The sequence below is a fragment of the Tiliqua scincoides genome, chromosome 9, assembly GCF_035046505.1.
Source record: "Tiliqua scincoides isolate rTilSci1 chromosome 9, rTilSci1.hap2, whole genome shotgun sequence".
Taxonomy (NCBI): domain Eukaryota; kingdom Metazoa; phylum Chordata; class Lepidosauria; order Squamata; family Scincidae; genus Tiliqua; species Tiliqua scincoides.
The window spans coordinates 42,625,147-42,635,033 of NC_089829.1; positions in this window are offsets into that span (position 1 = coordinate 42,625,147).

Sequence of the window (9,887 nt, forward strand, 5' to 3'; positions counted from 1 at the left end):
CATACAAAATTATGCACGGGAAGGATAGAGTGGATAGAGAGATACACTTTCTTGCTTACACAACACTAGAACCAGGAGACATTCACTAAAATTGAGTGTTGGGAGAGTCAGGACAGATAAAAAAAAAATATTTCTTTACTCAGCATGTATCTGAACTGTGGAACTCCTTGCCACAGGATGTGGTGATGGCATCTTGTCTAGGTGCCTTTAAAAGGGAATTGGACACATTTCTGGAGGAAATCTGGAGGAAAAAATGGGTCCTGGTGCTAAGAAGTTTGAGAAACACTGATATTAGAGTGTCCTCATGGAGTATCTAGTGATGATTGTTCCTGAATTAAAGCATTTCCAACTTCAGAGTGTTTTAACAGAATTGTAATATTGGAGAAGGATCAATTTTGCCCTAATTGAGAATGATAACAACATGCTTGCAACAGGCCTTTAGTGATCCTATCTGTGGGTTATCCAGTAATTCGTCTTTTATTCACTGTGACCACAAGTGGAATTTATTTGCAATCAGAGAAGCTACCTTGTGGACCTTCTGGTCTGATCTAGGAATAGTTGGTTTCTTTCCTGAGAATCGCTCATGCTTCCCTGTTGCTAAGCAAGTCACAAGTCTGCGGCAGGAAAACTAATAGAAGCAATTCTTCTACAGCAGAAACTGGCCAACCAGTTGGCTGGCCAATTCCGTTGCCCATCAATGTTTGCTTTGCATGGGCAGCCTCCCATTTTTCTTAGTCTCCATTTAGAGTTTAATAAGGCCAGGGTGGCATTAATAGCTCTTTGGATGTGCTGCACGGTTCCTGTAATTAATGTGTCTGAATAGCACATTATTACCCAATGAATGCTGTTAAAGACCCAGTGAACCTTGGAGTAAAATGGGAGTCTTTTGGAGATGAAGGCAAATAGGGAAGCTTCACTGACATTAATAGGGTTGCAAGTCTTCAGCGTGACCCCAGGAATCTGTGGTCATTTATGCTAGTCTAACCTTTCCATTGCACATACTCCCACAATAAATAAGGAATTACAGTTTTATATACAGTAAGTTACTATAAGCCTGATAACTGATTATTTTGTTCTAAATACTTTAGCTTATCTTTGTAATGATGGCTTTGAAGGAATTTATGGCCCAAGCCTAGGCATGCCTACTCAGAAGTAATTTCAACTGAATTCAATGGAGCCTACTCACAGGAAAGCGTGTACGATTGCAACTTAACTCTGTTACCTTTGGATAAGACACAAACAAGACTAATATACAGAGATGACATATATTTTGTTCAAAGTGCCTATTCCTATTCAGCCTTTCCGGTTTCAAAAATGTATACCTTGTTGGTTACATGATGTTGCATGCATGTCTTTTCGTAGGTGTTCTGAGTTATTGATGCCCACATCATTTCAACATCGTATGTATCTTCTACTCAAAGTGAGTCATTAAGAACATAAGAACATTAGAAGAGTCCCGCTGGATCAGGCCAAAGGCCCTTCTAGTCCAGCTTCCTCTATCTCACAGTGGACCACCAGATGCCTCAGGGACCACATAAGACCATAAGGGCGCAATTCTAACCAACTTTCCGGCACTGGCATAGCTGTGCCAGTGGGGCATGTGCTGCATCTTGCAGTTGGCGGGCAGTCATGGAGGCCTCCTTAAGATAAGGCAATGTTTGTTTCCTTATCTCCGAGTTGCATTGCCCTTATGTCGGTGCTGGAAAGTTGGTTAGGATTGCAGCCTAAGACATATTCATCCTGTTGCCACTCCCTTGCATCTGGCATTTTGAGGTAGACTATTTCTAAAACCAGGAGGTTGCACATACCCCTCATGGCTTGTAACCAGTGATGGAGTTTTCCTCCAGAAATCTGTCCAATTCCCTTTTCGAGGCATCTGGGCCAGATGCGATCACCACATCTTGGTGCAAGGATTCCACAGGTTAATTACATGCTGGGAAAAGAAATATTTTCTTTTGTCTAACTCTGGGGTGTCCAAAGTTTTTGGCAGGAGGGCCACAACGTCTCTCTGACACTGTGTCGGGGGCTGGGGGGGAAAAATTAATTTACATTTAAAATTTGAATAAATTTACATAAGTTTTCATAAATGAATATATTAAAGATGAACTTATATGAATGAATGCAGGTCTTGCAATAGCTCAAGGCCTTTAAAAGGCCTTGCACAAAGCAAGGCTGGCCTTTTCTTTGCTGCCGCTACTGCATCACAGATGTGAAACAACAAGCAATGGAGGGAGCCCTCAACCCACAGCTCACATGAGAGGTCAAACAGTCACCCTCATGCTGGCATCAGTTGCGTTGAACCAGTGTGGGCTCCAACAAATCTCTGGAGGGCCAGAGGCTCATTGGAGACTGGGGGCTCCCTGAGGGCCGCATTGAGAGACCTCGAGGGCTGCATGTGGCCCCAGGGCTGGGGTTTGGGCACCCCTGGTCTAACTCATGCCCCCTCGTAATGTGGCAGATGGCCACACTCTGATTTCACTGAGCAATTGCCACAGAGAATGTTGTGTACTCCAGAGTCCTACATGTTGTGTACATCCAGAGTCCTTCAATGGCACGGACTAAATTTCCAGGTTTCTCTGGTGAATTGTTCCCTCCATGAAGGCAATCAGAGCCACTTCTAACGACATAAGCAATTGGATTCCATAAACACATATATCTCAGAGATTGTGTTTTTTAAAGGCTGTGTTCGAGCTGACTTAACCATGCTGCAATGTATTCCTTTGGGGTAAGGAGGGGAAAAAAATTCCGTAACAGCATTAGTGATTTGCTATGAACGAGCTCCTCATCATCTTTCATTTTTCAAGGGCAATTTACCAGCACCGAACAATGACATACCGGTATTTCCTTTGCCAACACAAACCCAAATAATCTCATTTGCTGTGATGCAGGCGATCTTCAGAAATTGCTGTGGTTGCGGCAGGTTATTTATTTATTTTTGCTCAGCCGGCTTCCTTTTGTCACTTCCTAAAATGCGGACGTCACTTTAGATCTACAAGCACCTCTCTATCTCTGTTGCCTGTCTCTTTATATATAGATATATGAAAAAGGGCTTTAATGCATTGTTTAGATGATGTCAAGTACTGCAAACAGCAGGCGCGCCCTTCCTGGAATTGCCCTAACACAAAAGGAGAAGTTTAAACAAGCGAGGGAATCCAGCTGGGAGCTAGAAGAGCAGCTGATGGCAGGTGTAAGGTAGTGCATTCCTGTTTATGCTTCACACTTTGTTGTACAGAGACTACTTCCTCTGTTCCTCTGGATTCCAGAGGATATTCTCTGTTTGATATCCCATGAGTTCTGTGACAGTGTTACCCTCTTCTGCCTTGCAATCCCTTCCCTCTGAATTTGGTTTAAATAGAAATATTTCTAAGGCTTCCCAAACAGGATGCAACATTTGATTCCTTCAGCTCTTTGCATGTTTTCCCTGCCTCTGCCTTATCAATTTGCACTGATGCGTCGACAAAGAGTATAATACAGCAATCCTCTAAAGCGGTGGTTCCCAAACTGGTGGGTCGTGACCCACCAAAGAACCTGGAAAAGGGTAATTTCTCTTTAAGGGGAATGGCTCAGAAATTGGCAACATGATCACTACAATCATGTTGCTGCTGGGCAGGGAAGGGTGTAACTTTTTTTTCTAAAATTACTTGGGGGTCACTTTGGCTCTCTGGAGGGTCTGGGGAACCTGCAATGCCTCTGCAGCCCTTGCTGAGGCTTGAAAATGTTGGGGGGGGGAAGCAAAAAAACCCACTTCCTGTTGTCATCCTGAAAAGGAAAGTGGGTTTTCTTTGTTTTTTTTTTTTTAAACCTTGGGAGGGATGCAGAGGGGATCACAGTCTCCCCAGACCCTCCAGAGAGCCATAGAGAACTCCAGGTAAGTGAAAAAAAACCCTTCCCGGCCCATCAGCAGCATGATTGTAGAGTTCACATTTCTGCTCTCCTTCCCCCACAAAGACTTACAGGACTCCTCTGTAAGGCTTTGTGGGGGAAGGTGGGGAAAAGTCTGAGTAGGACTTTGGGAACCGCTGCTCTACACCAGGGCTGCTTGAACCCTGGCCCAGGGGCCAGATCTGGGGTTCCGATGAATCAGGCTGCATAGTGAGCAGACCTTATCATTCCACCCGTGTGCTGCTTGCATTCCTCCATGATCGGGGGACAGGGATGCTCTGAGTAGTCACTTCTGCCAAGACACCCTGTCACTCAGCCTTCTGGGATGCCAGGCAGCAGACGTGACTGCCCAGATCATCTCTGTCAAGGATAAGATTTGTCCTTCACATTTTGTCTAATCTCCTTTTAATGTGCCAGGTCTTCCTGTTAAAGCTAGTGGCCATCACCCACATGCAGTGGTAGTTGAATTGCATAGATTAATTACGTGATCTACAAAGAAGTAGTTTTATTGCGTCTGTTCTTAATATCCCGTCAATTTATCTCATTCAATAACCCTCAGTTTTAGCATTGTGAATTATCTCTGATTTGCCTCACGCATCTATATCTAATCTAATTTATTTGACAGATGGGCAGATCAGTTTCCACCAAAACCATGGTGTCAGTGGGCAAAATTGCTGAATGCCCACCCACCCCTTGCAGAAAGTGTTTTACTATCTTGAGTCCTGGTTCACTTTTGTCTTCGACGTTATGAATTGCCTGGTAGTGGAGAGACCTTGGCCGATGTTGTTCACTTCCATCGCTTCCAATCTGGCCTTCAGAATGAATCTTTTCTCTCATCTCAAGTGCCAAGCCAAGATTCGAAGAAAATCAATGGGAACCAATAATTTGCTGTGACACAGTAGAATTTAATTTGTCTACCCGATAAGAGGACAGAAGAGAACACCTTTTCTCTCCCCACCTTTTCCATCTCCTGGATCAATGTCTGAACCCCTGGATAGCTCATTGTTCTCATCTATAAACATTTCAATGGTCTCTTTTCCTGATGCCTCTTTCATCTAATTACATGGAAAACAGCTTGGTGGGCCATAAGGTGGTGACCTTCCCAGCAAGAAGCATCTGTCGGGTAGATTTAATACTGTGACAGCAAGCAATGGATGGCCATTGTTAATAACAACTAACAGCAACACAGGAGAAAAGCCTCTGGCGCTGGTGACGCAGATCAGAAAGAACAAACTGTATTAACCCAGCTCTGTTTACAGCTGGTTTCTGTCAAAAGTCTTTTACTGTTTGTCTTCTGCGCCTGCAAGAGCTCCAGAGCAAAACATTAGTCACTGCCCCAAAGCACTGTGGGTACTTTTCCCAACAGTTGAAAGATCTGTATAAGCCCTGTGCAGATTTTATTTTTGCATGGTCACTGCCCACGTGATCGAGGGAGTGAGAGCTGAACAGGCTGGATTTCCCCCAACAAAAAAAACAAAAGTGGGAATGACTAGATTGGAAATGGGCTATAACATAAGAAGAGCCCCATCAAGAGCTGCATCAGGCCAAAGGGGGCCCATCTAGTCCAGCTTTCTGTATCTCACAGCGGCCCACCAAATGCTTCAGTGAACACACAAGACACAACCTGCATCCTGGTGCCCTCCCCTACCTCTGGCACTCTGAGGTAGCCTACCTCTAAAACCACAACCTTGCACATACTTATCATGACATGTAACCCATGATGGACTTTTCCTCCAGAAATTTGTCCAAACCCTTCTTAAAGGCATCTAGGCAAGGTGCCATCACTGTGGCAAGGAGTTCCACAGACTAATTGCATGCTGGGTAAAGAAATATTTTCTTTTGTCTGTCCTAATTCTCTCAACACTCAGTTTTAGTGGTTGTCCCCTGAGTTAGTGAAGTTATATTCTGCAATGAGATTCCCAGACAACCAAAACATGTCCCACAATTCTGCACAGACTTGAGTCTAATCAGGCTTCAGATGTCTTCTGGCTAGAGCAGCACAGAGAGAGAGAGAGAGAGAGAGAGAGAGAGAGAGAGAGAATGCTTTTGTTCCCCTGAAAGCCTTACCTGTTTCCCCTCTCCAACTGCAGAATCCTAAGCATGTCTATTCAGAAATAAGATCAATGGGGTTTACTCCTAGGAACGTGTGCATAGGATTGTAGCCCGAGTCATGTTTGGCAACCTTCAGTCTCGAAAGACTATGGTATAAGCCTACAGCACCTGGTATTCCCAGGCGGTCTCCCATCTAAGTACTAACCAGGCCTGACCCTGCTTAGCTTCTGAGATCAGTCAAGCTGTTTCTCAACTGCTTCTTTCGATTCCCTTTGAGAGTAGAACTAGAGCCAGTGGGTACAAACAAGAGAGGAGATTCTGGCTGGACACCACGAAGACATTCTCAATGGTCAGGGCAGTTCGGCAATGGATCAGATTGGCGAGGGAAGTGGTGAATTCTCACTCATTGGAGATCTTCAAGCAGAGGGTGGACATGAACCTGCTGGAGATGTTCTAGGGTAGGAGTCCTAGACTGCCCCCCCATCAGAAGCAATTTATCTGCCCCCCCTCAGTATAAATGACCCCCATATAGGGATTCTTCCAGCATAATAATTGGGCTTTCTCGTGTCTCGAAAATATGAACAAGATTTGCACATTTTCTCTTCTGTCATTTGCAGCTAACGAGTTTCTATGTGAGAACAAAGTGCTTATTTCTGGCCAGCATCTGCTTAATGATGTCACTTCCAACGCTCAGTAGTTGCCATGAACGCTAACTTCAGCCCTCTGTATGAAACGAGTTTGACACTCCTGCTCTAGGAGGATTTCCTACTAGAGGCAGGGGACTGGATATTAGAAGAGCCCTGCTGGATCAGGACAGGGGCCAGTCTAGTTCAGCTTCCGTTATCTGACAGTGGCCCACTAGATGCCTTAGGGAACACGCAAGCCAATAAGACATCTGGATTCTGTTGCTGCTCCCTTGCACCAGCCATTCTGAGGTAGCTGACCTTGTGGGTACTTTCCAGCTCTATGATTCTGACTCTAAACAGCCTTGAGTCTGTTTCTCTGACTGCATTCACATATGCAGTCAGAGAACCTGATCACTGTCCCCCTTGGGCTACAGGCTCAAGAGATTGAAAGTCCTTGGATATCTATAGGGTGTTCACCAGTCTTTTCCTACTCTTCCCTGACCCACACTTGATCTACTACTGAAGTAGTAGTAGTATTACTACTACTACTACTACAACTATTGATCTACTACTACTAGTTGATCTACTTCAGAAGAAGGGCCAATTGATCTCTACTTCCACATGAATCACCCCAAAGGGGGAAGAAAGGGGAGGCTGGAAATGAATGTGAAGCACTGCTGAAGGAAAAAAAAAAAGACAATGCCATTCTTAGTTCTATCCATCCCGATGGGCTTGGATATTAGTGTGGCTTGATGTCATATTTCCTGCAAAGCAATGTGTCAGACTTCAGCACAAATAGATAGTTGAGAATCAGCAATGCAAACCAAATGCTACTCTGCTAGGGGAAAATAAAAAGAGTGAGATGAAAATGGATCAGTGATATGATCTGAAACTGCCAATGATCACCGTGTGAAACCCAGAGCAAAATAAATGGAAGCTACTGCAGAAGAAGCAATATCAGTTCATCCAAGTCTGTGATGTGACACCGGCAGAATTGATAATATGTAGTGCTAAGTGATTGACTAATCCAGGGAATTAAATGCAATGTGCTTGTGTGTAGATAGAGGACAGATGTTCTACTGCCTCTGTGTGTCTGTGTGCGCATTTAATAAATTTTCATCTTTATTAACAGACCAAAATCTACCCATCAGAATGGACAGAAACCATGATAAAAAGGCATACGTTTGGGCTTGCAATGCTGGTATGCAAAATGGGGAAAGGAATGGATAATCATGCCTGGATAATGGGTATCCACGTGCTTAAGGAAGATACATGATGGCAATTCATGCTTTTTCCTAAGGCCATGCGCAAGCCTCAGCAAATGCCTGCCTGACTCCTTTGATTAGCTTGTGGAGCCTCTGTTCCCATTCCTGTGTCAAACAACATGGAAACACGAAAGGGAAAGTCTACATTTCCTCCATACTGGGTTATGGGCCTCAGTAGGAACCCAAAGTGTTGATCCTTCCAAACGTATCCTTGACTCCAGAACAGTGCTCGTCAACCCATGGTTCTATTTTCACTAGTGGTACTTCACAGTAGGCAGGTGGTACTTGGCCCCACTGCCTTGGGTGACCATGTGGTGCTCTAGCCCAATTCTCTGCCCACTGTAACTCAATAGAAATGAAGATGGTGGGTGCCAGGGGTGCGCCAGTGGAAAGTGGAGCTGTCAAGCCCTTCAAAATAGGTACACTTTGAGGAAGGAAAAATCCAACCATGGGACAGGCTATCCAGTCCTGTGCACAGCGGTCATTTATGGTGGCAGTCGTGGGATTCACCAAGGTGGTACCCAGAAAGTTGTCCTTGCAGAAAAAAGAAAAGGAAAAGGAGGTTGAAAAGTTCTATACCAGTACATTTGATAAGGCAATGAATGTCTCATATTATGACTGCTGCTGTAATGGTGTGAAAATATTTGTATGTACTGAAAATGAAAAGAACTCAGTTTTTTGACACACAGTGATCTTGTGCTGATGCTACCTGATTCTCCTGATGAAACTATATTGCAATTTTGTGACTGATATAACCAGGCTAAACACATTAGTCGTGGATTTATTACAGTTTGATGCAAATTATTGGAATCCCTCATACATTCCTAGTTAAAATCTTTGCTTTTTTTATCTCTCGCCCATGAAATTATTCTATCAGTTTACAGCAAACATAAAGTGGGGAGAAATCCAATAAAACTAATAGCAGCTGAAGTAGCGGATGATAAAAAACAGCTGTTACAACAAATCCAGAGGAAACGCCTTCCCATAAATGTTCTTTTGGGACAATAAAAGCAATATCCTAAGAAGAATATTCCTCACTACACATGCAATGTGGATATACTATAAACACTTTAATACTGCAGAGTTAAAATGACAAAAGGTGCCATTTGCAGTGACTTGCTATCACAGAGCTAATGGCAATACTAAACGCTGTATACTAGATTTGAGTAGTGGTAGATGTGTCTGTAGCAGTCAGAGGCCTTAGGAATCAGAACTGCAGCCCACTACTATAGGCCAAGGGTGTCAAACTCATTTTACGTAGTGAGCCAAATAGCATTCATGGTGCCTGCTGAGGGCCGGAAGTGACATCATTAAGCAGGAAGTGACAGATGATGGCCAGAAATAAGCACTTTGTTCTCATGTAGGAACTCATTAGCTGAAAAATGACAGAAGAGAAAGTGTGCAAATCTTGTTAATTTTTTTCAAGATATGAGGGAGCCCAATTATCAAGCTAGGAGAGCCCAAATAGAATAGGGTCTGGATAAATTGCTTCTGGGGTTGGCATCCGGCCTGCAGGCCTTAACTTTGACACCCCTGCTGTAGGCAATGGCATGTCAATTGCGCCACTGCTGGAACAGTGCAGCCATCACCCAAAAGTGGCAGCAGCATTACATTTCCACTGCCACGGAGCCCAGGCTGCACTGACCCCAGTAATTCAGCAGTGGGGGAGTGTCGTAGACAGGAAGGGGAAAGGCAGGGGACGTTTTGGAGTAGTGGAAAGGGGGCAGGTAGCAGTTTGGTAGAGGGAGGAGGTGGATCCCGGTGGTAGTACCTTGCATCAGGCTCTAGCCTCACTTTCCCAGTATATCCCACCCCTTTTCTCTCCTCACACTTACACCAACCCCATAGCTGGCGTGGGTCCAAGGAGACACATTGGCAGCCAGAAGGTCAATGTATAGGTAGATTAAAAATGCTTTTTACTTACCTCTACTTTGCCTTCTGCCCCCTGCGCTCCCCCCCCCATAAATTGCAGTGGAGCCTCCATTGGCTCACGGAAAATAGTCCAAAAATACACTGGTGGAAGCGCATCCACATTTTATCCTGTGGTTATTTGTCAATCAAC